General features: G+C 41.3%; 10 non-coding genes and 1 pseudogene across 10 annotated transcripts; 5 read left to right on the top strand and 6 right to left on the bottom strand.

Moving 5' to 3' along the window:
* Nucleotides 1–11,439: 11,439 nt before the first annotated feature.
* trnat-cgu (transfer RNA threonine (anticodon CGU)) lies at nucleotides 11,440–11,513 on the bottom strand. Its single transcript has one exon. It is a non-coding gene; the product is annotated as a tRNA-Thr (tRNA).
* A 1,123-nt stretch (nucleotides 11,514–12,636) lies between these two features.
* On the bottom strand, nucleotides 12,637–12,709 carry trnaa-agc (transfer RNA alanine (anticodon AGC)). The gene has a single exon. It is a non-coding gene; the product is annotated as a tRNA-Ala (tRNA).
* Nucleotides 12,710–12,958: 249 nt separating this feature from the next.
* On the bottom strand, nucleotides 12,959–13,032 carry trnan-guu (transfer RNA asparagine (anticodon GUU)). Its single transcript has one exon. It is a non-coding gene; the product is annotated as a tRNA-Asn (tRNA).
* A 1,405-nt stretch (nucleotides 13,033–14,437) lies between these two features.
* LOC115058175 (uncharacterized) lies at nucleotides 14,438–14,562 on the top strand (annotated as a pseudogene).
* A 4,460-nt stretch (nucleotides 14,563–19,022) lies between these two features.
* trnaq-uug (transfer RNA glutamine (anticodon UUG)) lies at nucleotides 19,023–19,094 on the top strand. Its single transcript has one exon. It is a non-coding gene; the product is annotated as a tRNA-Gln (tRNA).
* Nucleotides 19,095–19,802: 708 nt separating this feature from the next.
* Nucleotides 19,803–19,875, top strand: trnaa-agc (transfer RNA alanine (anticodon AGC)). The gene has a single exon. It is a non-coding gene; the product is annotated as a tRNA-Ala (tRNA).
* Nucleotides 19,876–21,673: 1,798 nt separating this feature from the next.
* trnag-ucc (transfer RNA glycine (anticodon UCC)) lies at nucleotides 21,674–21,745 on the top strand. The gene has a single exon. It is a non-coding gene; the product is annotated as a tRNA-Gly (tRNA).
* Nucleotides 21,746–22,915: 1,170 nt separating this feature from the next.
* trnap-ugg (transfer RNA proline (anticodon UGG)) lies at nucleotides 22,916–22,987 on the bottom strand. The gene has a single exon. It is a non-coding gene; the product is annotated as a tRNA-Pro (tRNA).
* Nucleotides 22,988–25,099: 2,112 nt separating this feature from the next.
* On the bottom strand, nucleotides 25,100–25,172 carry trnak-uuu (transfer RNA lysine (anticodon UUU)). Its single transcript has one exon. It is a non-coding gene; the product is annotated as a tRNA-Lys (tRNA).
* Nucleotides 25,173–25,305: 133 nt separating this feature from the next.
* Nucleotides 25,306–25,377, top strand: trnaq-cug (transfer RNA glutamine (anticodon CUG)). Its single transcript has one exon. It is a non-coding gene; the product is annotated as a tRNA-Gln (tRNA).
* A 1,731-nt stretch (nucleotides 25,378–27,108) lies between these two features.
* On the bottom strand, nucleotides 27,109–27,190 carry trnas-aga (transfer RNA serine (anticodon AGA)). The gene has a single exon. It is a non-coding gene; the product is annotated as a tRNA-Ser (tRNA).
* Nucleotides 27,191–27,500: the final 310 nt, after the last annotated feature.

Here is a 27,500-nt window from a genome sequence, read left to right as displayed (position 1 = left end):
GTGGGAGATGATCCTGCTGGCCTGCTCCTCATGTCTGAACCTCTTCCTGAAGTACTCCTCCTTCTGGGGGTCATTGAACCCTCTGACCTCTGTCACCATGTCAACACACTGAGGAGGGATCTGATTGGCTGCTGCAGGTCGTGTGGTTATCCAGAGGCGAGCAGAGGGAAGCAGTTTCCCCCTGATGAGGTTTGTCAGCAGCACATCCACTGAGGTGGACTCTGTAGGATCAGTCAGGACCTCAGTGTTGTGGAAGTCCAGAGGAAGTCGACACTCATCCAGACCGTCAAAGATGAACACAACCTGGAAGTGATCAAAGCTGCAGATTCCTGCTTCTTTGGTTTCAGTGAAGAAGAGATGAACAAGTTCCACCAAGCTGAACTTCTTCTCTTTCAGCACATTCAGCTCTCTGAAGGTGAAGGGGAATGTGAACTCTATGTCCTGGTTGGCTTTGTCTTCAGCCCAGTCCAGAGTGAACTTCTGTGTTAAGACGGTTTTCCCAATGCCAGCCACTCCCTTTGTCATCACTGTTCTGATTGGTTGGTCTCTTCCAGGTGGGGGTTTAAAGATGTCTTCTTGTCTGATGCTTGTTTCTGCTCTGTCCTGTTTCCTGGATGCTGTTTCAATCTGTCTGACCTCATGTTCCTCATTGACCTCTCCAGTCCCTCCCTCTGTGATGTAGAGCTCTGTGTAGATCTGATTCAGAAGGGTTGGGTTTCCTGCTTTAGAGATCCCCTGAAACACACACTGGAACTTCTTCTTCAGGGCAGATTTCAGTTTACGGTGACAAACCAGAGCATGACTTCCTGAATAAACAAAAAAATAATTAAAAGATTAAAAAAAAAAAATTACTACAAGGTTGATGCTTACTTCGCCAAAGGAATAAGAATATGATCATATTTCTCTCCGTCTCCTCAGACTTCAGTAAATGTCTAATTGATCCATCATGTTAAATCCTCTTACTGCTCTGCAGACAGTCAGCCAGCTCCTCCTGCTTCATCCTCCTCAGGAAGTTCATTGTGATCTTCAGAAATGCCTCTCTGCTCCTCCTCTGCTCTTCATCCACCTCATCATCATCATTTTTGATGAATTGTGGGTAATCTGGACTCAGACTCCTTTTGATTTTCTTCAGCTCGTTCTTCACAAAACAGACGATGTTCTCCTCCAGCAGCTGGAACACAATAACATCCTGTGTAAAGTTCACTCTCAGTATAAACTGATGGATCAAAGCATCAGATCATCAGTCAGCAGAGTTCAACTTTAGCTGCTGCTGTATCATCTGCTGCCACGTCTCTTTCCAGAGCTACACAGAAAGATTCAGACCTGCTGACTTCACTAAACTAACTTCACTGGTGTAACTTACTAAGTTTGACTTTAGATTCTGACAACACAGAGATCCTGATCATCACATGAAGACCAAACTGATACAGCCCTTCAACACATCAACTTAGGAAGTGAAAATTCAGGGTATTAACTGTGACTGAAGATGGATCAGACCACCTGAACTAGTTCACTGATGAATAATTCCATCTTTAAACCCTGTAGAGACAGAGTCCATGGAGGTCCAGGACTGAATCTGATTAACTTTGGTCTTTGTTATTAAATCACAGCTGAAATGATCTGATGATTACAACTCCCAGTCCTCTCCCACTCTCTCCCACCCCAAACCTGTTCAATCCCAATTCAACTCCTGTCTGTCACAGAGTAAAGCTCTACTGGTCTAAAGAGTGCAGCTTCAAACTCAAGTCTTTGTTGGTGTCTGTTGTAGTCACTGGATGAACATTTACACACCATAAATATGGAGTCCAGGTCTGTGTGATGATGTTTGTCAGACTGAACTCTGAGGAGAAAAGACACAAACACAGTTTGTTCCAGGAGTTTTCTATGAACACCAGAGAAACTGATAGACAAGCTTTGATACCTTTAATAAGTCAGACAACAACAAATTATCAGCTTTTACCTTTTTTCTTTGACAAAATCATCCATAGACTGATCACTCTTCATGGACACACAGCTGGATACAGCAGACTGTGGTCCTCCCTTAAAGTCAGTAGGACGATCCATAGACCGATCACTCTTCATGGACACACAGCTCAGTTCAGGAGAATCCGGTCTTGACTTCTGGTTGCTGGTAGAAACAGTGTTGACATTCAAAGAATTAACCAAGAAAGCGGGCAGAAAATTATCAGTTTAAAATAAATCAGCCAAGTCCAACTGTCATTTGTATAGCCCCAAATCATCCAGATTATTTTAATTGTGAAATGTTTGTTCACTTTAATGAACAGCACAGCGCCATTGTGGTTCTTGCTTTTGCTCCACAACAGCCATGTCCCTAGGTCTAAGTCTAAGTGTGGCAGATTGATTGTCTCTGTGTGCTGGTCTTGTGATGGACTGGTGAATAAGAATGAATGAATCTCCACATCCTGGTTGAGCTCCCAATGGAGATAGGATAAACTAAACAGCAGCAGAAAAAGTTCAGCAGTAAAAAAATGTGACAGTGAGAGTGAATAATGATGCAGCAGTGATCTGAGTGCTGAGCTCTGACAGATGGACAGTTAGAGATCCTCATCTCACCTCTGAGCTTTGGTCTGACTCTCATGTTCCCCACACAGAGTAGTTTTAGAGGGAGGGGCTCCCTCCTCTCTGTCCTCACACTGATTCATAGCTGAGCCTCCACCTTCACACAAACACAACAAAAAGCTTCATTATGACAGGATTGACATCACAGTACACTTATGTCAATACTGTCATTAATATATCACTAACTTCAGACTTTTACTCCCAACATCAAACTGTTTTCATTTTCTCTGTGTGTAGATTACTACATCCACTATCCACTTCACAGCACAGCAGAGTGATGATCTATATCATCATAGTCCGAAATATATCTCTGATGGTGCGTCTTCTCTCTGTCCACTAGATGGTGGTATCTGAATGCAGGATGTGTTGATGGAGCCGTGATTTCATACATGTAACCTTATTTCTCAAAATAGACGTGACAATCTAAGGATTTCTGTTTTTCCTCAAATAATTTCCAACATTTTTTTTTTTAAATTACAATGAGTGCTGCTTTAAACTTTCAATGGCTTTACTGCATCGGGAAATGCACTGTATGTACCATTAACAGTAAGAGTTATTTATATTCTTTCTGTCAAGTTCATCTAAGGTTTCAGGCCAGTTCTGACATGTTTGTTCTGTCATTGCATTCAACCTTCATCATTAAAATTTGATAAAAATTTGTTTCACTTCAGATTAATTTGTTGACCATTTAAAAAGCTTTCACAAGATAAAATCTGGTTTAAGTCCGGTGATGTAAATTCTTTACTTTTCAAATTGAATCTTTCTTTACATTAGAACAAGAATAAAGTCAAGAAACTGGTCTCTACTCAGTGCAGCAAAAAATACTGACATAAGGTTGGTGGTAATGATCAGGGGTCATCACATTACTGCTTGACACTGAGGGCACACAAAAAAGGAAATTAAGTTAATTTGTGATTTAAATTATCACAATCAAAAAGGTATTAGTGTCAGGCCGCATTGTTTCTTTCTTGACACATTGCTGAAATGTTTGAATTAAATTATTTGTTTTTGACTTAAACTGAATTAAATCTAGTTCAGTATCAGATTAAAATATTTCCTTCTGAAACGTGGCGTTCAGGAAGACAGTACCAATAAAAAGAAACACTCAAATATCATAAGAGCACTTTAAACTGTATTTAAACTAAATATATGAATTAATTTCCCTCATTGTTTAATATCTTAAGCACACATGTATTTTATTTGATGTTCAGTTACTCTACCAGTTAAAACTCCCGAATACTTGAAACAAAACAAAATGTTTGGTATTTAAAAATAAAAATTAAATTAAAAAATAAATTAAAAGTAAACTTGAAATTGTATATTCTGATACAACATACCATACAAAAGATATCTCAAAATACACTAGCCCTCCATTGTCTAATGACTGAGAACCAGGGTTTGCTCATAATATTTTATGCTGGTGATGAAATACCAAGCCAACACATAAAAAGGAGCACCATCAGCTAGCTAACATTAGTTAGCTGATGGTGTAATTTAGCTTCAGTGTCAATAATCCAGATTCATGTTCACCATTGTTGACACCTGTCAGAACCATAATGTTTGGAAGTCAGATAGTAAATAAGCCAGATGGGTAGCTGTTGCTAATTATATGTAGTTATTTTCCCATAGATTTCAATATAGTCCGACTTATTTTATAACCAGTGAATCAGTTTCAACTTTTCAGATTTAGTACAGAGTGAGCTCAGTTATCATGGTCATTAGACACGCACACATGATCAGTGGCCTTTATTACAAGTGATCCAAATCATTGAAACTATGATTATTTTTACACATCTGAAAGCAGCCCATCAGCATCTAGCATCTAGAAAAGTTCTCCGTCCAGTCAAACAACACAATGTGATCACAGTGATCCTGTTCACACATTTACAGATTCTCACCTGCTGAACTCACTTCAGGGAGACTTTCTGACACTTTCCAGCTTCATGTGAAGAGAAGAAGCTGCTTGTTCTCCCTCATCAGTCCTGGTGTCTGTTTGAGCTGAGGAAAAGTTACACCCTCATAACTTCAGAGTCCAAAGTATGAAACATTAAAACCGCTCCAACCTGTTTTTGGTTTGTTGTTGTACTGCTGCTGTTTGTCAGCGAGGTGTTACGGGTCACTAAAATAGGACCCCGATGGAGAACCAGATCCAGTAAAACCGAGTCTTTATCTACAGTGAGAGTCCAACAGAGATAGTCCGGTAGGGATACAAAAGTCCAACAAAAAGAGGAAACACAGACTGAGCTCGACTTTCTGAAAAAACTAACAAAGTAACAAAGGAGAGAGAAAACAAAAGGCGAGACTGAACAAAAAGGGAACCAAGAGAGAGGCTGACTGAGAGACACCGGAGAACCTGAACGGAGACAGAGAAAAGACACGACGATAACAATAAGAAATAAAACACGAATAAAAACAGTGAACGAGAGCAGCTGGTACAATAAGAAGAAGCAGGACACTCCGGCACTGAAGAGAAGTCCGAGGAGGGAATCTATGTGGGCTGATTGGCGGGAAATGCAGGACAGGTGTGCCTCATTAGGAGAGAGGACACGCCCCCTGGGACAGAACACAGGGGGGAGGGGCCGGGGGACACGTGACTTTAGCAACAAGGAAGCAGCTGACATACACAACCTTTATCATTCAGCCTGTTTCAGTCCACAGCTGTACTCTGCTGTTTTTGTTGGTTTACCTCTTCCACAAAACTTCAGGCTGCTCCAAAGGGAGACATGAAGACTGTGCAGAGAGACTGCTGTGTCCTTTTAATAGGACTTCTGTCGAGGAAGTTAGATGAGGATCTAGTCACTTAAAAAATGTATAAAACAATGAAATGAATATATTGAAGTAATTGAGCTTTATCAGTCAGACTGTATCATAATGATTCTGAACCTTCCACTTGCTTGTTAAGGTCTAGTAATTGCAGATAAAATACTGACAGATAAGGTTGGTAATAATAGTCAGGGGTCATCTTCACATTACTGCCTGTCCCTGAGGACACACAGAAAGGAAATTGTGTCAACTTGTGTTTTAAATCATCACAATTAGGAAGTCGTTATTGACAGGTCTTATTGTTTCTTTGACACGTTGCCAAAATCTTTAAATTATTTTTTTTTCCACTTAAGTTGTCAATTAAATGTAGTGCAGTGGAAGAGTTCAATATTTCAATATTCACTATTTTTAAAAGTGGTGGTGTTCAAGAATATAATACGAATAGTACTATTAGTTAGCTAACATTAGTTAGCTGTAGTGTATTTAGCTTCAGTGTAAATAATCCAGATTAATGTTCACTATTGTTGACACCTGTCAGAACCATAAAGTCTGAAAGTATGACAGGAAAATAGCCAGATAGGTAGCTGTTGCTAATTACATGTATGGCTATTTTCCCGTAGACTTCAAGACAATCAGGCTTGTTTTACAACCAAAGTAATATCCCCCTCCTATACAAAATTTCAATCCTGACTGTAACGGGCGTTAGGTTGAACCCAAGTACAGCACAGACTGAGATCAAAGAAGAACAGTTCAACAGTTTATTCTGAAGCCCCTCTGCTGAGTAAATCCAGGCAAACAGGGGAGAGGTGAGGGGCCGGCAGTCAGAGGAGTCAGAGACAGATGGTGGTCAGACAGATAGACAGATGTATGTTATAGATCCAAACTAGGAAATTCTCATGTCACAGCAGCAAGACTCACTGTACAGTATGTAACAGGATAATAATAATAATAAAATATATACAATATAATACAAACTATAAACATACAATAACTACACAAACTATAAGAATACAATGACACATAAGGTGTCATTTTGTTTTTATACATCACAGATGTGACTTTTCTCTGTCAGACAGATTGTACAGATTGTATTGTACAGTGTGATGGAATGTGGCAGGAATGATTTTGTGTATCTGTCCCTTCAACAGCAGAGCTCTAACAGTCTGTTGCTTATGTGTTGGTTCTATATCAGGTTATGTGGTCAGAGACAGACAGGGTCAAATACAGACAAACAGTCTGGCAATGAATGTGAGACAGGTTTGCATGACGCTGAAGATAATCTATCAGAAAATGAGTGGAATGAGAGGGTAGAACTGATTAGGTGGGTGCAGCAGGTGAGTGGAAAAGTGCTGGCAGGTCGGGGTGGGCAGATCGATCCACATATCAACAGTATTGATACCAAGGTCAGTAACAGTGCTGGATCGATACTAGTGTGATGAAATTGATGTTTTTGTTGCAGCCTCTGTTTTATACGTTAAACACACAACTTGAATTTTGTCACAGAGTGTGTGTGAGTGCAGCTTCTTTTTCAGTCCAAATATACACACAACTCTCCTCCCTCACCCCACTCAGGCTCACTCGGCATGTCACAACTCTGCAAGTTTTGTCGGGTCAGAGAAAGGTATGATCAAAACAAGGCAAACCATCTGGAAATGAATGCAACAAACACGAGATATAATCTGTCAGAAAATGAGTGGAATGAGATGGTTGCACTGATTAAGTGGGTGCAGCAGACAGGTAGAGCTGGGCAGGTGAGAAAAGAAGAAAACCAGTGCAGTGTGACGTCTTTGTGTTGATTCTATCATAGCGTACATTTATGACCTTTCCCATGGCAGAACTAACACAGACTAACAGCTTTCAGTTCATGACATGCACAACTGCTTCTCATTTCCACTGAGAATTCTTGAGGAAATTCAAGAATAATTTTATAATAATAATTAAAACACACCCAACACAAAAAATATAATTCATTTCCGAGCAATGTAATTCCCGGCCTTGCCACCAGTTCAGACCCTGGTGCTGCTGCCCAACAGAGAAACACAATTATCACTAACCAAAGAAAAAAGGTTCAGGTGCAGGTAACACACTCACAAAAGACACACACCAACTAACCAAAATAATACACCCCAAAAAATAAACAATCAAAACAAAGCTCTTCCAAATAAAGTCAAACAATCACCCACCCTAATCCTCACAGAAATTACAAAAGAACGCACTAACAGTTATCCAGTCAAATCAATGAACAAAACAAAATCTAATTTACATTACCCAGGGGGGTTGGAGGACGTGCCTGTGTGGAGCCTATGTCAACCAACTCCCAGACAACAAATATGAAAAGAACATATGAATACCATTAACTAAATTAAACTAAAACAACTAACAGCAGGTGGTATAAATAAACCCACTGAAACATGGCTTGGTTCTGGAACGTCCTCTGCAACCAGACCAGTTCAGCCAGAGAGACCAGAGGGTCAGGGTCAGTCTGTGAGCTCTGTTAGTCAGTTTCTGTTGACTCAGCTTTATTTTGAAAGTCTTGTCTCCCCTCAGTGTTGTTTGGTTACTTCCCTTCTTTGTTGTTTCCCACCTCAGCTGGTTTATTTCCTTCCCTGCCCTAATGTGTGTTACTTGTGTCTTGTTAAATTCAGTTTGTATTTCAGACTTCCCTGAGCTCCACCTTTGTTACGCCACTGTCACACTTTTTACATCGAATTTCTAACAGTTTCCTTGTGTGAGTTTGAACACTGTGGCCGTTTTGGGAAGAGGGAGAGGATGAAGCTCACAGCAGTACCTGCTGCTGCTGCTGCTGATAGAGAACTGCAGAATGATGTGTACTTTCACGAGTTTGATTCCCGGCCAATGCAGTGTTACTTTTTCCTCCAACTTTTTAAAAAACGGAGCTGCTCTACATGAAAAGCAGCACTGACAGGTCTCCTCCATCTCACTCTTACTTAAGATGACTTCCAGGCCTAGATGTTGCAGTCTCATTATATGAAAGCTGTGAGTTTGACCCTCACATGGGGTTCACCTGTGCTCATCTGTTCCCCTCACACAGGAAAAGTACCCGGAAGGGACCAGCTTTATTTAAGAGCACAAACAACTAACCCTAACCCAACTAAATAAAATGTACAGCAACCTAAGAAAACTAAAAAAAGAATAACTTGCATAAACTCACATACCTGCATTGTGGAGAAGAAACATTCACAGGTGCTGACAGGTTTTTCTCCTACATGCCCTCTGTGCTCTGTAACACCATGAACACAGTCACTACATGGCTCCTGTTAGCATCCAGTCTCAATAGCACACTCTGGCGTTATAAGCTAAGTAGCAGCCGAGCAACTCATGCTTCTCCACTTCTCCTCTAATTGGCGAGATTATGCATGAAAATAACAAAATATACAGTTTTACAACTTAACTCTGTGATTACACCGACTTCAAAGGTATTTTTTATCTAACTTACTTCAATTTGCACAACAAAAACGATAAAAAAAAAAATACAAAGAGCATCCGAAATGCGTAATTTTCTGGAAGGAGAGTCGCGAGCAAGAGGAAGTAATATGCAGCGCAAGACGGTAAATGGAGATTACAAAATAAAATATACATTCTACTTCCGGTGATTCGCAGACCTCCCTCCTGTTTTAAACCTTAACATCAACATCTGTAACTGTAAATTCCTGCCTACAATATTAACACTCAAAAGAATAAAAGAAAGCATGACAAAAAAAATACTGTCCTTCAAAATAAGAGTGTGCGTTTCACTGCCATGTTGTTTGTCTCTGAAACCACGTCTGTGTCGGTCAACACGTGTGCTCCTCACAGTTGTGTGTCACTTCCTCAAAGGTTTGAAGTGATGTGTGAGTCTGACGCGCTGCTGCCTTTTGTGACGTCACTGCAATAAAGGCTAAAAGTCCGATCAGGAAGTGTGTCCCTCGCCGGGTGCGGTGGCGCGCGCCTGTAATCCAAGTTACCGGGAGGCTGAGGCTGGAGGAGCGTTTGAGCTCAGGAGCTCTGGGCTGCAGCGGACTATGTCGATCGGGTGTCCGCACTAAGTTCGGTATCGATATGGTGCTCCGGGGGGAGCCCGGGATCACCAGGTCGTCTAAGGAGGGGTGCACCGGCCCAGGTCGGACACGGAGCAGGTCAAAGCCCCCGTGAATAGACGCTGTAGTTCAGCCTGAGTAAGACAGCGGGACCCAGTCTTTATGCTGCCACTATACACACAACACCACCTCATCCTTTATTCACACTGAAATCCTCCACAAAGGAGGACCAGACATCAACAAAATCTGACATCATTCATTTTAGACAACATTAGAAAATTTAGCTGGTCAAAGTGTCTGTCCAGTATACAAGAGCTCCTGGGTTCAAGTCCCAGCAGTACTTTGCTTTAGAATGTGACACATTGTTGATATAACAAGCTGGCAGCTGAACCTTTTCTTGCCTGGACAAGCACTGAGCGAGGTGCCGTATTCCACCCTGAACAGTAAATGTTTCAGCTGTGTGCTGTACCTATGATACTTACATTGAGGTAACTCATCTGTACAGGTGAGCCATGAAGGCCAGCCCGTACTTTGGCCTGTGAGCTGTGAAGCATCGGACACAAAAACACACAAAGACAACACATGATGCCCCGAGAGACGATACCTGAGCAGGAGAACTAGTCACTGCATGTACAGCTGCTTCTTATCTGGAGTTTTTTTCTGTCATCTATAATAAAGTAGAAAAGAGACACAGCTCCACAGTAACAGAGGTGTGCTGCTGTAACGCTGAGTGCTGGATTCATGTTCAGTTTATGGTTTTAGGCTGTAACAGGAACTGATTTTTACATTGATGCTCAGTTATCTCCATCTAGTGGACAGATGGTAGAAGTTGATTCCTGAAAAGAGGAAGTGACTTTTCCTCAGATCAAACTGTTGAAGGAGAACGAGCAGCTTCTTCTCTTCACATGTTTCCTCACTGACTCAAATAGATGGAGAATGTCATTTATCACTTTCTCCAGTAATGTGTACAGTTGTCACTGTGCTGCTCCTGACTCAGTGATGCTGTTGGATGCTTATAGGGCCGCCGTTCTTAAAGTGTGGGCTCTATAATAAGCTATAATTATCCTAAATGTTGCTCTTTTTGTGTCTCACAGAGATCCTGCCTGTTTGGGAGAGTGTTACATTAAAGATTTAAAGGTCCCTGTTTCAATCCTGGGTTTCAGCAGCTGTTGTGGGTCCTTTTGTTCGCTCCCCCAAATGAGCTATTTCAGCACAGCAAACAGTGGAAATGACTTCTCATTATTGCTTCCATGACCTGGAAGTGGAACTAAAGGTGTGTCCCTATCACCGGCCTTGATAATGATAACTGAGCACCAGTGAGTGCTCTCCTCCTCTTAGATGAGTCCTAACAACAGCACTCAGCTGTGTCTCTCCCCAAATGGGAAACTTGGTCCATAAGAGGAAGTAAACATTGTTGGCAGAATTCAAACCTGGGCGGGGAAACCCCAATGGATTTCTAGTCCATCGCCTTAACCACTCGGCCACAACAACCACAGGTAGGAAAGCTCCCGTGACTCAACATTTTCCAGTCTGGATAGTTTCCTCCTCAAAGGACAGGGCACCTTCTTGTTGTGATCGATGCCCACATTCTCCACAAGACTTCAGCTCTTTGGAGATACAGCAACAAGTGAACTAAACACAGCAGGTCTCTGGGTGGGCTTTGCAGCCTTTTGGTAAACAGAAGCAGGACTGTTGTTGTGAATGGAGCTTTGACTGTTACCAAACTGTTACCTTAACAGGTGAAGGTTCATTCTGATGGAATGAACTGTTTCTACACAAGCTGCATGAATGTGACACAGAGCTCATGTTTAAAGTATTTTTCTTCAGTACTCTTATTGTGTATGGAGCTCTGACTGTTGACATAAGTGCAGGTGACCTAAATTCAGCAGCATCATCAATGTCCTCATCTCATCCAAAAGGCTTCATCAGACAGATCAGTGTTGCAGGAGCTCAGAAGCTATCTGGTTAGCTAATGCTGCCAGAGCATGCAGCTCAGTGGTAGAACGTGCACTTCCGATGTATAAGTGTCTATCTACATGTCTATCTTACATTATGAATGAGGCACTGCTGGGATTTGAACCCAGGATCTCCTGTTTACGAGACAGGCGCTTTGACCAGCTAAGCCACAGCACCACTCTGATGTACATGTATATGCAGAGGATCAGATTGATCATACACTACAACATCTCACATCCACAGCACTCTACTCAACTGTTCTTAAACAACATTTAGTAGACATGATTAGCAGAGTCCTCCTTGGAAACTTAAGTTTGTTCCATCTAACTCAGCTGTACTCAGTCAGCCTGTACAGATGATTCAGTAACAGCTGAGTTATCTTTAGTCAAACAACTGCTGTCCATTTCTACCACAGGGAGCCACAGGCTTTAGAGATTTCAGTCCTAACCCTTGATTGTCAAGCAATCATATTCCCATTTTATGCAGATTTTTCATCCACAACACACACACAACAATCTTGAATTGTTTAATTAAATCTAAAACTGTTATGAATGACAGATTTAGAGTGCTAACGATTACACCATGGACCGTCCAATTTTTTACTGTATTTGTATTTTTACTTTTATCATTTAATATGTTTTGCCGCATTTCAACTCGTTAACGCTTTAAGCTACAGAAAGAACAAGAGCAGTCGCACCACACAAGCATTTCAAAATAAAAGCCAATTTATATTAGTTTATTTGTATCTTTAGCTCAGATGTAGCAAAGCGCAACAATGCTGTCAATAAGGAATGTTCCTATTTGGGTTACTTGAAACATTTGGTGCAGTAGGCAGCATGTCAGTCTCATAATCTGAAGGTCATGAGTTCGAGCCTTATACGGGGCACATCTTTAGTTAATAATGAGAATTTAGTGTTTGGGACTAGAACCTCAGTTCCTTTAACATGCTTCGATGATATATTAGACTTCTATGGACCATTTCACCACTCTGCATAGACAAGTATAAAGAATAACACAACAAGTGTCATCTCACTATTTTCCAGTTTAAATGCACAACAGCAGCATCCAGCTTCTCTGTCAGAGAGTTGTGAAGTTCTGTCTCTGCATCAACACCATGAACCACAAAATTATCATTGCAATCTCTGGACAAGAGAAACAGTAATTTTGTGGTTGTTGCTGATCCACTGACCTCCTTGACCTCCTTAATTTTGTAACCTCTGCCATGAATCAATACAAAAAAACCAACGACTTGCTGTGATTAGTTCACTTGTTGCTGTATCTCCAAAGAGCTAAAGTCTTGTGGAGAATGTGGGCATCGATCCCACTACCTCTCACATGCTAAGCGAGCGCTCTACCACTTGAGCTAATTCCCCTGCAATGCTAGCATGGAAGCTAAGCTTTGAGAAAAGGCCGCTTTAACAACATCCACAGGTTTCAAAGCTATTTCGAGAGAGTTCAAAAAAGTTCAATTGCCACTCATGTGCATGAATTCACATGCACACACACACACAACTTCATGTTGAGGAGTTTGGTCTCTGGTTATCTACTTCTTTTTTACAGCCTGTAGTCGAGGAAAGACTACATCAACATGTGGTGGCAGTAATCAGCTTAAAAACTAAGCACGTCCCTGGGTGGGCTCGAACCACCATCCTTTCGGTTAACAGCCGAACGCGCTGACCAATTGCGCCACAGAGACATGTTAACTTCTCCATGTTCCAGTCTGCAGTTCCAGCTAGAATTATCCTAAATGTTGATTGAGCCAACTCCTCTCTGCTGTTCTGGAACCGGATACTCAGAGTTCAAATCCTGGACAAGCCCAGCTGTTGCCTTGCAGTTGTCAAGGGGAGCTAACTCTTATTATATGGAGCTGTGTGAGGTTGGCTGGTTGTGTTATTTCTGTGTTCAGAAATCACCTGAGTACAAGCTCGCTGTTCATTTGTAAAAAATTTTCCTTTTAAACATCCAGTGCCTGCATTTTAAAGCATTAATCTCAAAGTCAGGTCACCCTTCTAGAAAGGAACACTTCAAAATACAACAGTTTTGGGGGGGTTTATGTTTTCACTTTGTAAAGTCAAGCCTCCTTTTTAACAGTGCAGCAAACAGCCATCAAACCATTAAACAGCTAATACAGTCTGATTGAAACAGTAATTGTAATTGTGCAGAGAGATGTGTCAGTGAAGAATGGGGAATCAAAAAGAGAAAAGATTGTCATTTCCAAAACGCTCATGCTTGATATGAGAACCCAACAGTGTACATCATGTACCGGCCTGCCCGGTGTGTGGCTGGTTCAGCCCGTGTTGTGCGGGGAGCTCCCAACAGGTCTGAGGTCTCTCAGTCGTTCAGGCCTCGTTGTCGGCAGCGCGTCAGTCTCATAATCTGAAGGTCGTCCGCTATGACAAATTTTCCGGCAATAACTTAGTGGAAATGTGAAGTAGTCACCAGATTTTTCTCTGTTCTGTTCTTACTGAAAGTGGTGACGTCATTTAGTGCGTTTACATTCATCCGATTCTGAGTGTTACATTTGTCCCGTGTTACTTTAGTGACTCTTTAAAATGATCGCGGTATGGATGATAATCCCGTTAGCCGGTCTATGGCGTTTTCTATTGCATGTTAGCATTAAGCTAATGTTGGGTTAAAGCACTTTGAATGCTATTTTAAATATGTAATTTGTGGTTTTATTCTGTGGACGACGAAGTTACTCTTTCACTTTAGTATTCTCTCTTCGGTGGAAAAAAGCCGAGTCCAGTCGAGGAGAGCCGAATCTTCAGAGAATCCGTGCAGACAGGGGGGTTATTTTGATGGACACACCATGAGGCCAATCACATGAGAGGACAAACTGATGTTTTCACAATAATATTCAGCTGGTAAACTGACATAGATATGAAGTTTTACAGGTGACCAAGAAGAGACGTTTTCTTTGCTCTACAACGTAACTGTGAAAATAACATGTCTGTGGTTGTTTTCTGATCCCTCCTTCGTTTCTTCATGTCTTCTGTTTGTGTCTCTCTCTCGGAGTGATGTTGTTACTGAAGCCGACTCTGACCCCTCACTGAGCGGGTCGGTGCGGAGAAACACTCCGTTACCTCCGACAGCTGAGCGGTATCGCTTCTCGGCCTTTTGGCTAAGATCAAGTGTAGTATCTGTTCTTATCAGTTTAATATCTGATACGTCCCCTACCCGGGGACCATATATTAAATAGATTTTTGGAACAGGGAGTAAAATCTAAAATCTGAAAACATTCATGGAATACATAGAAAACAGTATCACAGAGTGACAAATATTTTTAGAACTTTATAGCAAAGTATGTCACAATAAGTAGAAAATATGTTGAAAGACTGACGGCATAGGTCTCACTTTGAGCGATGATTTAGAAAATTATGCTCAAATTTAATTCATTTTCACAAAACTATAATGGATCACAGTTTAGTTTTTATAAAAGACTTTGATAAAGTGAGTAACTTACAGGTTTAATCCATTTTCAGTTTCAATTATTTTCATGTTACGCCATGTGATGATTTTAGGCATAATACAACAAATTGTCACATAATTTCTGATACCAATGAAAAATCTAAAAACAACATGTTTCTATAAAGATGAGAGTTAGTAGAGCAAATATCAACCTTTTTTGTGCCTCTTATTTAAATTTTTTACAAAACCCCTTTTTCTGGTATACATGTCACTGACCCAAACACAAATGAATGAGGACAAAAAACAAGCAAAAGTAAAAAAAAAAGACCAAATATGTTAGTTTACTTTAGGTCAACCAGCAAAGATCCTGCAGTCAGCCGCTTCGGTCTTTCTCTTTATAGTCGTCACAACCAAACGGTTTCTCTTCTGTATTGACCTCCATGTATACTTTAAGGCTTTTCTCTGGTTTAAATCTTTTCCCATAAACATCACAGCTGAAGTGTTTCACTTGTGTGTGGATCTTCATGTGTCGTTTAACTTCATTCTTTTGTTTAAATTTTTTCCCACAAACATCACAACCGAAGGGTCTCTCTTCTGTATGGACTGCCATGTGTGTTTTAAGCACTCCCTTTTTTTTAAAGCTTTTCCCACAAACATCACAGCTGAAGGGTTTCACTTCTGTATGGACTGCCATGTGTGTTTTAAGCACTCCCTTTTGTTTAAAGCTTTTCCCACAAACATCACAGCTGAAGGGTTTCACTTCTGTATGGACTGCCATGTGTGGTTTAATGTTTCTCTTTTGTTTAAATCTTTTCCCACAAACATCACAGCCAAAGGGTTTCTCTTCTGTATGGAACTTCATGTGTTTGTTAAGGGTTTCCTTTAGTTTAAATCTTTTCCCACAAACATCACAGCTGAAGGGTCTCTCATCTGTGTGGACTGCCATATGTGGTTTAAGCATTGCCTTTAGTTTAAATCTTTTCCCACAAACATCACAGCTGAAGGGTTTCTCTTCTGTATGGACCGTCATGTGTCTGTTAAGGGCTGCCTTTAGTTTAAATCTTTTCCCACAAACATCACAGCTGAAGGGTTTCTCTTCTGTATGGACCGTCATGTGTCTGTTAAGGGCTGCCTTTAGTTTAAATCTTTTCCCACAAACATCACAGCTGAAGGGTTTCTCTTCTGTATGGACCGTCATGTGTCTGTTAAGGGCTGCCTTTAGTTTAAATCTTTTCCCACAAACATCACAGCTGAAGGGTTTCTCTTCTGTATGGACCGTCATGTGTCTGTTAAGGGCTGCCTTTAGTTTAAATCTTTTCCCAAAAGCATCACAGCGGAAGGGTTTCTCTCTTTTATGTACTACCATGTGTGATTTAAGATAATCTTGTCGCTTAAACCTTTTGTTATAAAATGAGCAGCCAAACAGTCTCTCTACTGAGTGAACTTGCATATGCTGTTTCTCCCCTGTGTGGGTCTTCATGTGAATCTTCAGATCCCACTTTTTTTTAAACGTTTCCCCACTCTCAGAGCAGCTGATGGGTTTTTCATTGCTGTCACATTTTCTAACATTTGCATCACCTTCATGTATTTTCACATCTGACTGGGCCACTCTGGTTTCATGATAATCATCGTCACTGATTTCAGTATCAGAGGAGTCTGAGACCTCTTCCTCTGGATCTGGATCTGGTTGAAGAGGACTCTGTGGATCACAGCTCCTGGCCGGTTCATTCATCTCTTCATCCTCACTCTTCACCTGAAACGGCCTCACAGGGTTCCTGGTCTCCTCCAGTCCTGGTACCTGGTCCTCCTCCTGTTCCTGTTTAAGGACTGGACTCTCTGAATCCTCCGGATCCGGACTGGAGGTGAACTCAGCAGGAACCTCTTTTTTCACCATCAGCTGCTGAACATCTGGAGGAAACGATTCGAAAATGAATCCTCTTTATTAGCTACAATATGAACACAGTTATTCCTCCAGCTCCTGAAGCCCGAAGCCTCCTCCTCATATCCGGCTACCATTCTGTCCACGGTCGCTAAGATCTCCCGGGAGGCGGCGGCGAGTCTGTCGGTGACAAAAGCCTGCAGGACTTCTGCTGTGGACATTTTACCTTGTTCACCTTTCAGCTGAGGGACAAAAGACCGTCAGTCCTGTTTGTGTGGAGCGAATATACGGATATTATCAGTATGAGACACTTTATCAAAACATTTCCTATATTATTTTTTTTAAACATTGATTCAATGTGGTCCTTAACCTGCAATATGCCCTTTAAGGTAACATTTGTGACTTTCTAACTACTTTCTTAACCCTCCACCCTCCATATCATTGATAAAACTTGCTGACTTGTGATTGACCTCTGAAATCACCAACATTACCCCAACAAATAGCACTTACTGCTCTCAGAACAGTCTGTGCTTCATTTGCGGAAACGTTGGTGACAAATGCACTAATTCAGCTGATCTGACGAAATGTATTAATTTTTGTCCAAATTCCATCCAGGACAACCCCAAAGAGAAGCACTTGTACAACAGGAAGTCTTCCGTCTTTTTATTTGAAAGGATCATTGTTGCATTCTAAGAAGAAGTTGTTGTCTTTGTCAGTCAGCACTGCTCCAACAAGTAGAACTTACTGAATTCAACAGTCAAGTCAGTGCTCAAGTTAAGGTAACATTTGTGACTTTCAGACTACTTTCTCAACCCCCAATTGATAAAATTATAAAACTTGTTGTCCTGGTGATTGAATAAAAGACAGAATTGCATTCCTCATTTTTTTTGTCCAATTTCCATCCAGGACAACCCCAAAGAGAAGCACTTATGCACAAAGACTTCATCAGTGTCTCTGATTGGAGTGATCCGAGTTAGAGCTGAAGAAAACATGGCTCCAAGACTTACTGTTGTTTTTGTCAATTCACACTGAAAGTGGAAAAAGAGACCAATTGAATTGATTAAGTCACATTAAGCTTTCATTTTTACCTCACTTAGGATCTTCTCCTCAAGAGTCTTTGCAGCAACTTTCCAGTTGTGTCACCGTTCCAATGGACTCCCTTTCAGGCTTTTACCTGAATTTATCTTATACCTGAATGAAACCACTCCCACAGCTGCCTGCCTACTTTGTTTGGGCGGTTTCAATGATCTTGGTAATGGTTTGTAATGAAGAACACATTTAGTCCATCAGGAACAGACAACGATCCTCTTAAATTCATGAGGTCCGTTAGCATATGATGAGAGGACAGCTAACTCTGGTGATTAGGGATTAGTGTTGTGTTGTTGTGGCTGATCTGTACAAATTTAAAATAGCAAATAATCATTTTTACTGAATTTCTGAGCAGGACAACCCCAAAGTAAATAATTTATGCACAAAGGAATAACTGTAGCATATCTGAGTTAGAGCCTCAGATATGGCTTGCTGTTGTTTTTGTCAGTCAGCAAGTAGCTGAGCTATGTAGTTGTGTTGTGCTACACACCAAACATGTCCAGAAAAGACAGACTGTTCTGTGTATTTCCCTGAAGAGCTGCCAGACTGTGTTCACACCATGATTCCTGCCATCATAGTTCACCTTTTATGTCTTACTTTTGTTATCCTTCCCAAAATTTTATTTGATGGCACAGAGGGACCCGAGGCACTAATAAAAAAAGGAGGGGGGCCTGAAAGTGTGACTTGGTTCCCATCGTTCATATTAAAGAGCCATTCAAGAGACTCTCTGTGATCAGCTTAGGGTTAGCTGTCATGTTTCAAAAAGCATGTCTGAGGAAACAAAGCGTCAACAAGTGTTCAAGGCTCTGTTTTGGGCCCGTAATACAGCGGTTGATGGATTGAAACCCTCCTCTGCTATTCTAACACAGTGGCTGAATGTCATTTATCACTTCCTCCAGTAATGTGTACAGTTGTCACTGTGCTGCTCCTGACTCAGTGATGCTGTTGGATGCTTATAGGGCCGCCGTTCTTAAAGTGTGGGCTCCACCCCACTGGTGGGGAACAGAGACATGACAGGTGGGGCTTTGTTAATGCCTTTCTTTATGGACAACAAAGATCTTAAATTCAAAACAAAACACCCCCACACACACAAAAAGTCATCATTAACACTTAAGACAGAACAGGTCCTTTTCTTTCAGCTCACTTTTAAGTTTTATTTTATTTTACATTTTCTTGCAAAAGAAAAAAAAAAACACTGAAGCACACATTCACCATATAAGAAGTGGAGACGGTTTGGCTCCATCAATGACATCCCTCGACACTGGAACCTCGAGCCAGCGCCTTTGATAAAGATCAGCTAACAGTCCTGTGGTTCCATGGTGTAATGGTTAGCACTCTGGACTTTGAATCCAGTGATCCGAGTTCAAGTCTCGGTGGAACCTCTGTCTCCTGATTTAGTGACTACATATAACAGTAACTCCACTCCACCCAAAACAGTGATCCACCCCTGAGCAGAGAGGAGGCTTCATGAAACAGTTTCTCTTTTCACCTGCTGCAGCAGCTCAGAGCCTCTGTGGTTCAGGAAAAACGACAGACTAAAGAAAGACATTTCAGGTGCATGTGATTGCACTGAAATAATATAATTTGATTTATTTCATTTTATTCCATTCAGAAAGTAAAAATAATATATTTGATGACATCATTACACACAGTGACATATTTCAAGTGTTTATTTCTTTTAATATTGATCATTGTGACCTCCAGCTGATAAAAACCCAAAAGTAGTTTATTTCAACAACATTTGACTTCACCTACAAGGAACTGCTGGGATTTAAACACAGGCTGCTTTAACAAAGTTTGTCTCCTGTGAAAAGCAGTCAATCACTAATTTCCCCTCTCTGCAGCACAGCATGAGCCATTTGTCCTATTACAGGCAGTAATTTTGCACAAAGGCGACACAACACTATCTCAAAGTAAATTTGTGCTGTACAAAGGACAACAACATGAAGTTGTGTGTGTGTGTGTGCATGTGAATTCATGCACATGAGTGGCAAATGAATTATTTTGAACTCTGTCGAAATAGCTTTGAAACCTGTTGATGTTGTTAAAGCGGCCTTTTCTCAAAGCTTAGCTTGCATGCTAGCATTGCAGGGGAATTAGCTCAAATGGTAGAGCGCTCGCTTAGCATGTGAGAGGTAGTGGGATCGATGCCCACATTCTCCACAAGACTTTAGCTCTTTGGAAATACAGCAACAAGTGAACTAAACACAGCAAGTCTTTGGTTTTTTTGTATGGATTCATGGCAGAGGTTACAAAATTAAGGAGGTCAAGGAGGTCAGTGGATCAGCAACAACCACAAAATTACTGTTTCTCTTGTCCAGAGATTGCAATGATAATTTTGTGGTTCATGGTGTTGATGCAGAGACAGAACTAAAAATTCCCAAAAAATACAGACTGTTTATTTTTATCATTATGCTGCGTTTCAACTCCTTGATGCTTTAAGCTGCAGAAAGAAAAAGAGCAGTCGCACCATACAAGCATTTCAAAATAAAAGCCAATTTAGATTATTTTATTTGTATCTTTAGTTCAGATGTAGCAAAGCGCAACAATGCTGTCAATAAGGAACTTTCCCATTTGGGTTACTTGAAGTGATGGTGGCCACTGATGCAACACTCTGTAGCAGCACCACTCTGATGTACAGGGATGTATTTTGGATCTGAAAATACCCCCAACATACGTGGCTGACCATCGTGACTCTTACCAAAGTTTCTTTAGCATAAAAAAACAAATTGTAACATTAATGTCCTGAATGTGCTGTGTGTAAATAATGAAAAAAAAAAAAAAAAAAACGGCACAAATGTTCCATCAGTAACCATCAAAGGAGATGCTGATTCTGTGATGTCACAAAGGTTCTAATGACATCAAAGGGATGAAAGACTCCTCCCACTTTTTTGTCATGAACTCCACAGTCCACATGGCTCGTTGGTCTAGGGGTATGATTCTTGCTTAGGGTGCGAGAGGTCCGGGGTTCACATCCCGGACGAGCCCGTCTGTTGACTTGCAGTCATTAGCGGTGTGAACTGTTACGCTGTGTGAGGTTTGCTGTCTGGTTGTTAGTTGTGGTATCTTGGCAACTGAAGCAAGAGCAATGGTAGTTTTGTGGCTCATGCTGTGCTGAGGAGAAGGGATATTGTTGATTGACTGCTTTTCACAGGAGACAAACTTTGGTAGGAGGGTTAGATGATGGTCAGCCACTTACTTTACAATATTTTCAGATCCTCTGTACATCTTGGTACTTCTTTGTACTACTTTTGTGGTGCTGACATAACATGATGTTCTATCTGTCACCATCTTTACTGGTCCATGATTATGATGCATATAATGATCTTCATTTGCACGTGCACAGCGTGATTATACATATTTTTATCTTGGCAGGTGACCAATTGTCTGCTAGTTCACGATGTCCTTAAAGGCAGATATTTAGGATAATTCTAGCAGGAATAGCAGGCTGCAACAGGAAAAGTTCCAGTCAGACCTCTCGCACCCGAAGCGAGAATCATACCCCTAGACCAACGAGCCATTGACAGCAGGACATTTATGGCATTTAAAATGTAGTCAAACGTTTTCTGAGCATTGATCATACACTACAACATTTAGTATCCTTCCTAACCTATTCTCGCTTTTGGAGATATTAAATATCTGTCCCAGTGGCCTAATGGAACTAACTGCTTATAAATGTCTCACTGGATCAAAAGCTTTGAGCTACGATAGGCTATGTAATTATTTAAGATTGAACATCTTACATTACTGACATCTGACATCTGACATTACTGTTTGATAAATTTGGTGACAACTGCACTTTGGGTCCATTCGGAGAACATGGGGGGCTGAGTGACTTCATCACCAGAAATTAAAATGTCTAACATCGATAAAACCGTAGCAGCACAAATAAGAATTTTTACAGCACAAACAAAGGGTACCATTTCGCTTCCATTCGGAGTGGATGCTCACCGTTTTGCATGCAATGGTGATATAGTGGTGAGCATAGCTGCCTTCCAAGCAGTTGACCTGGGTTCGATTCCCGGCCATTGCAGCCTAACTGTGTGTCTACAATTTAACTTGAGATCCTGTAGATCTCATGCCAATGGTGCCCAACTGGTCTACAGACCAGGAGGAGGATGAAACCGTTCTATCTATTCAGCTACAGTCAGTCTGTTACAGTAGATACACACCCACAACAACACTCACACACATTGTTTAACATATTCTAAGAACAAGTCATGGACAGTGTTTGGCCTGTCCATGACCCTGGTTACTGGCCAGTTATATTCAGTTTACGCCAAGTTCGTGGGTTCAAGCCCCATACTGGCCACATGCAACCTCTCAAAACTTGATTTCTTCCTCTCTGTCTGTATGAAACCCCATAGACTTCAATACACTCTGACTTCATTTTCCAACCAGTGGAGCCTATTAGATAGACTGCAGGTGGAAGAGAGAGAAAGTGGATGTGGTGGTTAGAAATTAAACAAAACTCCAGAGGACACTGCAAACTGATACAGCTGATGAAAACCCAGAAGTGCTTTTTTTCTACAACATCTGACTTTAGCAACAAGGAACTGCTGGGAGACATGAAGACTGTGCAGTTAAGTGACTGGTCAGAGAGAGTGCTGTGTCCTTTTAATGAAACTTATATGAATTTAACTCAACAATCTTAAACTTTATCAATGAGACACTGAACCCAGGATCTCCTGTTTACTAGACAGGCGCTTTGACCAACTAAGCCACAGCACCACTCTGATGTACAGGGATGTATTTTGGATCTGAAAATACCCCCAACATACGTGGCTGACCATCATGACTCTTACCAAAGTTTCTTTAGCAGGTTCCAGTCTCTTCGGAGGCGTGGGTTTGAATCCCACCACTTTGTTTCCATTTAATTTCTTCACATCACATTTCACATCACTATTTCCCATTATTTTAGATGGACGCACATCACCATTTGATTTTATTTCAGTTTATTTTGAACAATATAAAAAAAAAATAAAAAAAAAAAGTCAGCAAGTTTTATCAATGATATGGAGGGTGGAGGGTTTAGAAAGTAGTTAGAAAGTCACAAATGTTACCTTAAAGGGCATATTGCAGGTTAAGGGCCACATTGAATCAATGTTTAAAAAAAATAATATTGGAAATGTTTTGCTGGAAAGTGAAGGAGGTAAAATGTCCACAGCAGAAGGGGGGCAGATCATTGGACATGTCATATGACGGGCTCGTCCGGGATTTGAACCCGGGACCTCTCGCACCCAAAGTGAGAATCATACCCCTAGACCAACACGCCCTTGATAAGGTTTTTTAAATTATTGAAAAAATGTTACTTTTCATTCTGATCTTTATTCAAGCATTCTTTATTGACAAGAAAGATCCAACATTAAGAACAGAACAGCTACACACAAACAAAATAATGATGAACAGCCCTTCAAGAAGGGGGACCAGAGGGTGTGTGCCAACTACAGGGTCATCATGAAGCTCTGTTTTGGGTGGTGGTTGGATGTTATTGGTTTTTCTTAATCAATATCAAACTAAATAATGGCAATAAAGGTTAAATAAATAAAGGTTGCAAACCCCTGATCGAGGGGTATGATTCTGACTTTGGGTGCAAGAGGTTGTATGAATGAATGTTTCACAAATGAGGCAGCAGCTACTCTTCCTGGGGTCCAAATAAAAATGCACATCTGCAGTCAAACAGGTTCAGGTAGACGGTCTAAGGTGCTGCGTTCAGGTCGTAGTCTCTCCTGGGCACGTGGGTTCAAATCCCACTTCTGACAGAGACCACTTTTCTTTCACCTCAACTGCAGCAAGGTGTGTTTGGGGACAAAGTTCTTTTGGTCTACTTTTGACCGCCAAAACTTTTAAAAGACCAAAATTCCTTTGACATGTTGAAATATTGCCATTCTGTCCTTGGAAAATGGAAACAACCTGGTTTTGTCCACTCCACACGTATGAGGAAATGCAAATTTTGAGCCTCTGTGCGATCTAATCAGGCGGTCTTTGAGTATTGTGGACTCACTTTGATGGGCTAATTTTTAAGCAAATTTCAGGCAGGAGTTGACCACACAACCATTATAATTTTAAGACTAAGCCACACAGAAAATATATATTACATAACAACTAATTATGCTTGGATGAATGAAATAGTATTTTTTTATTTAACAATTAGTGAAAACACCAAGAACAAGCGTGCATGTGGAGACATCCTCTTGATGATGAAATGAAAATCTGATTTTATTCCCATTTATATTTGTACTGTAAACTACTATCTCTTAAAGGTAAATGTAAAATCTATTGAAGAGTACATCCAAACTTACACGTTGACTTGAGTAGTAAATGCTCCTCATGCTGTTTCTCCTTTGCTGCTGCAGCGGTGTTATATTTACGGGGAAACGTGTTCTCATCCTCTCCATGGGCCTGCTTTCAGACCTCCAACTCCCCTGGGTTGAAATAACTGGATCTCCATTGATGATGGCTTTTTATAGAGGTTGTGATGCTTAGCTGGTCAAAGCGCCTGTCTTGTAAACAGGAGATCCTGGGTTCAAATCCCAGCAGTACCTTGTTCACTTTCTTGATGTTGTAGCTAAAAAAAGGCTTTTCCTTTTCCTGCCTGGACAATCAGGTGTGAGGTGCCATATTTCATCCTGAACAGGAAATGCCCGCTGTGTGCCGTACTTATGCTACTTTGTTCTTTGTTTACATCTGAATCACATGTGATTTTGGAAATTCTTCAAAGCAGCTTACAGCAGAGTTTCCAGCAGAGTGGTGTCGCGCGGTTATGGGCCCATAATCTAGAGGTTGATGAATCAAAACAATCCTCTGCTAACAAACTTTTAGAAACAGCTAGCTGTTCGCGGTCTATGGTTGGTTATATTTGAAAATGGCGTCATTACAACCGTAACAATGCTCCACTGCCGCTCCACCAATCAAATCAGATTTATTTGTATAGTGCCAAATCACAACAACATTACATCAATCATCTTTACATAAAGAGCAGGTATAGACAAAACTCTAAAATTATTTACAGACTCAACAGATCCCCCGATGAGCAAGCACTTGGCGCCAGTGGCAAGGAAAAACTTCCTTTAAGAGGCAGAAACCTCGGGCAGAACCAGGCTCAGGGGGGGCGGCCATCTGCCTCGACCGGTTGGGTTGAAAGAGGGAGAGAGCTGACACTGTGCTACCAAAGCTAGCATTAACTTTTCTGTTTCCTCACCAGAGACTGGCAGCTGGACACACGTGTCAGGATGGCTCAGTGGTCTGAGGTAACAGACTCAAGATCTTTCCTGCACAAATGGGCCTCGAACATGAAAGACTCATGGTTTCATTATTTCATAGATCAGTGTCACCTATCACTGCTGTGGAGTCTATAATGTGAACCACTAAAGGGAAGAAGCTGCATCACCTGAACAGGGACTTGAACCCTGGACCCTCAGATTAAAAGTCTGATGCTCTACCGACTGAGTTACTCAGGCTTCTCAGGTTCTGTCAGAAACCACTTTTCTTTCAACTCTGCTGCTGTGAGGTGTGTTTGGGGACAAAGGTATTTTGGTCGACTTTTGCCTTGGAAAAGACTAAAATTCCTTTCACAGACAGAACACACTGCTTGGTTCCATGGTGTAATGGTTAGCACTCTGGACTCTGAATCCAGCGATCTGAGTTCGAATCTCGGTGGAACCTGAATCTTAGCTGCTTAAAGTGTCTGTTGTAAACAGGACATCCTGCATTCAAACGCTTTGATCGACAGAAAGAGGACATGACCTGACTGTGTGTCACATAAATGTATGAATCCAATCTGTTAAAGTGAAGCTGAAATGAAGTGTGGTAGCATTAATTGTTCAGCATGGCTTGTCATGATACTGAGATTGTGTCCTCCTGAACCTTTGTGACATCACCGAATCAGCATCTCCTTTGATGGTTACTGATGGAACATTTGTGGCGTTTTTTGTTTTTTTTGTTTTTTCATTATTTACACACAGCACATTCAGGACATTAATGTGACAGTTTATTATATGCTAAAGAAACTTTGGTAAGAGTCATGATGGTCAGCCACATACGTTGGGGGTATTTTCAGATCCAAAATACATCCCTGTACATCAGAGTGGTGCTGCTACGGAGTGTTGCATCAGTGGCCACCATCACTTCAAATAACCCAAATGGGAAAGATCCTTATTGACAGCATTGTTGCGCTTTGCTACATCTGAACTAAAGATACAAATAAAATAATCTAAATTGGCTTTTATTTTGAAATGTTTGTAGGATGCAACTGCTCTTGTTCTTTCTGCAGCTCAAAGCATCAAGGAGTTGAAACGCAGCATAATGATAAAAATAAACAGTCGGTAGAGCATGAAACTCTTAATCTCAGGGTCGTGGGTTCGAGCCCCACGTTGGGCGATAAGTAGTTTCTTTTTTTTGTGATCAGAAAATGATCAGACAACGAACAAAATTCATGAGGATGAATGGACACAGTTTAGTCCATTCATCTGTAATACACAGCTGCCCAAACACAAAGGGACTCGAACCCTCCGTTTTCTGATCCGAAGGCAGATGCCTTGTCCATTAGGCCACGTGGTCACTGGGCCATGTTAATGTCCCATTGTCAGTCAGTCTGCTCTGCCTGGATACAACAGTGGTCAGGGCTGTATGATGTATGTTTATACTGAAACTCTGACAGCGCTCCTCCAGCTCACTTTTTTACTTTCTCTTTACTTTTTTACTATTCTGGCAATAAGCTTCCCTTTCCCTGAGACAACTCCGGGGTGTAACAGATGTACAGCTTCTTACAGGTCGTGACCTCTGACTTCAACAGAACCTGTTGAAGTCAGAGAAGCCTTCCTGAATTCATGTTGTCTAACTTACTGACACTTGAATAGTGGAACTGCAGACAGTGGACACATCATATGAGGGGCTCCTCTGGGATTTACATAAAATAATCTAAACCAACTTTGGTAAGAGTCATGTTTTCAAACCGTCGCCTCCAGAGGAGACTGCGACCTGAACACAGCGCCTTGGACCGCTCGGCCATCCTGACCGTTCATCAAAGCAGAGGAGCCCATCAGATGGCAAAGGCTAAACTTTGGGAACTCCTTTGGGAAGAAGAGTGACGATCAGCAGCTCATGTAGAGGCACCAAGATCACAGGTTGTTAAAACCACCTGTAAGCAGAGTGGAGCAGTGGAAGAGTGCTGGGCCCAAAACCCAGAGGTGGATGATGGAAACCATCCTCTGCTGTTCTTACACACTGGATGTTCCCTCACTGTCCCATCATGAGACATGACTTTTAGCTGGAATATGTCAGCAGTTTTTCAGCAGCACTGATTAACAGGAAAATATAAAGAATTCCCTCTATTAACGCTGTGCAGATTATAGAGATTCTCTAACCTGCTTTTTCATGGAATAGAAAATAGCTAACCGTTGTTGGCAGGATTTGAACCTGCGCGGGGAAACCCCAATGGATTTCTAGTCCATCGCCTTAACCACTCGGCCACAACAACTACACAGAGCCCCTGACCCTTATATAATTGGTGATAGAGCTATAGATCTCTAAAAGGAAATAAAAGGAAAGGAAATATTTTTCATAACATGCGCCCTCCACCTAAAACAGAAGCCTTGTGAGCAGAGAGGAGGCTTCATCAGATGGTTCTTCTTTTCACCTGCTGCAGCAGCTCAGAGCCTCTGTGGTTAGGTAAATATCCAAAGAGGATGTAGCTCAGTGGTAGAGGAGCTGCCATAGTTCAGGTATTCTGCCTCCTCTTTCATCCAAACAGTTAAATATTGTTTAAAGTTTGTGAGGTTGGATGCTGC

Source organism: Echeneis naucrates, chromosome 2 (genome assembly GCF_900963305.1).
Source record: "Echeneis naucrates chromosome 2, fEcheNa1.1, whole genome shotgun sequence".
Classification (NCBI taxonomy): Eukaryota; Metazoa; Chordata; class Actinopteri; order Carangiformes; family Echeneidae; genus Echeneis; species Echeneis naucrates.
The sequence above is the reverse complement of the archived record's forward strand: the minus strand, read 5'-3'. Positions and strand labels throughout refer to the sequence as shown.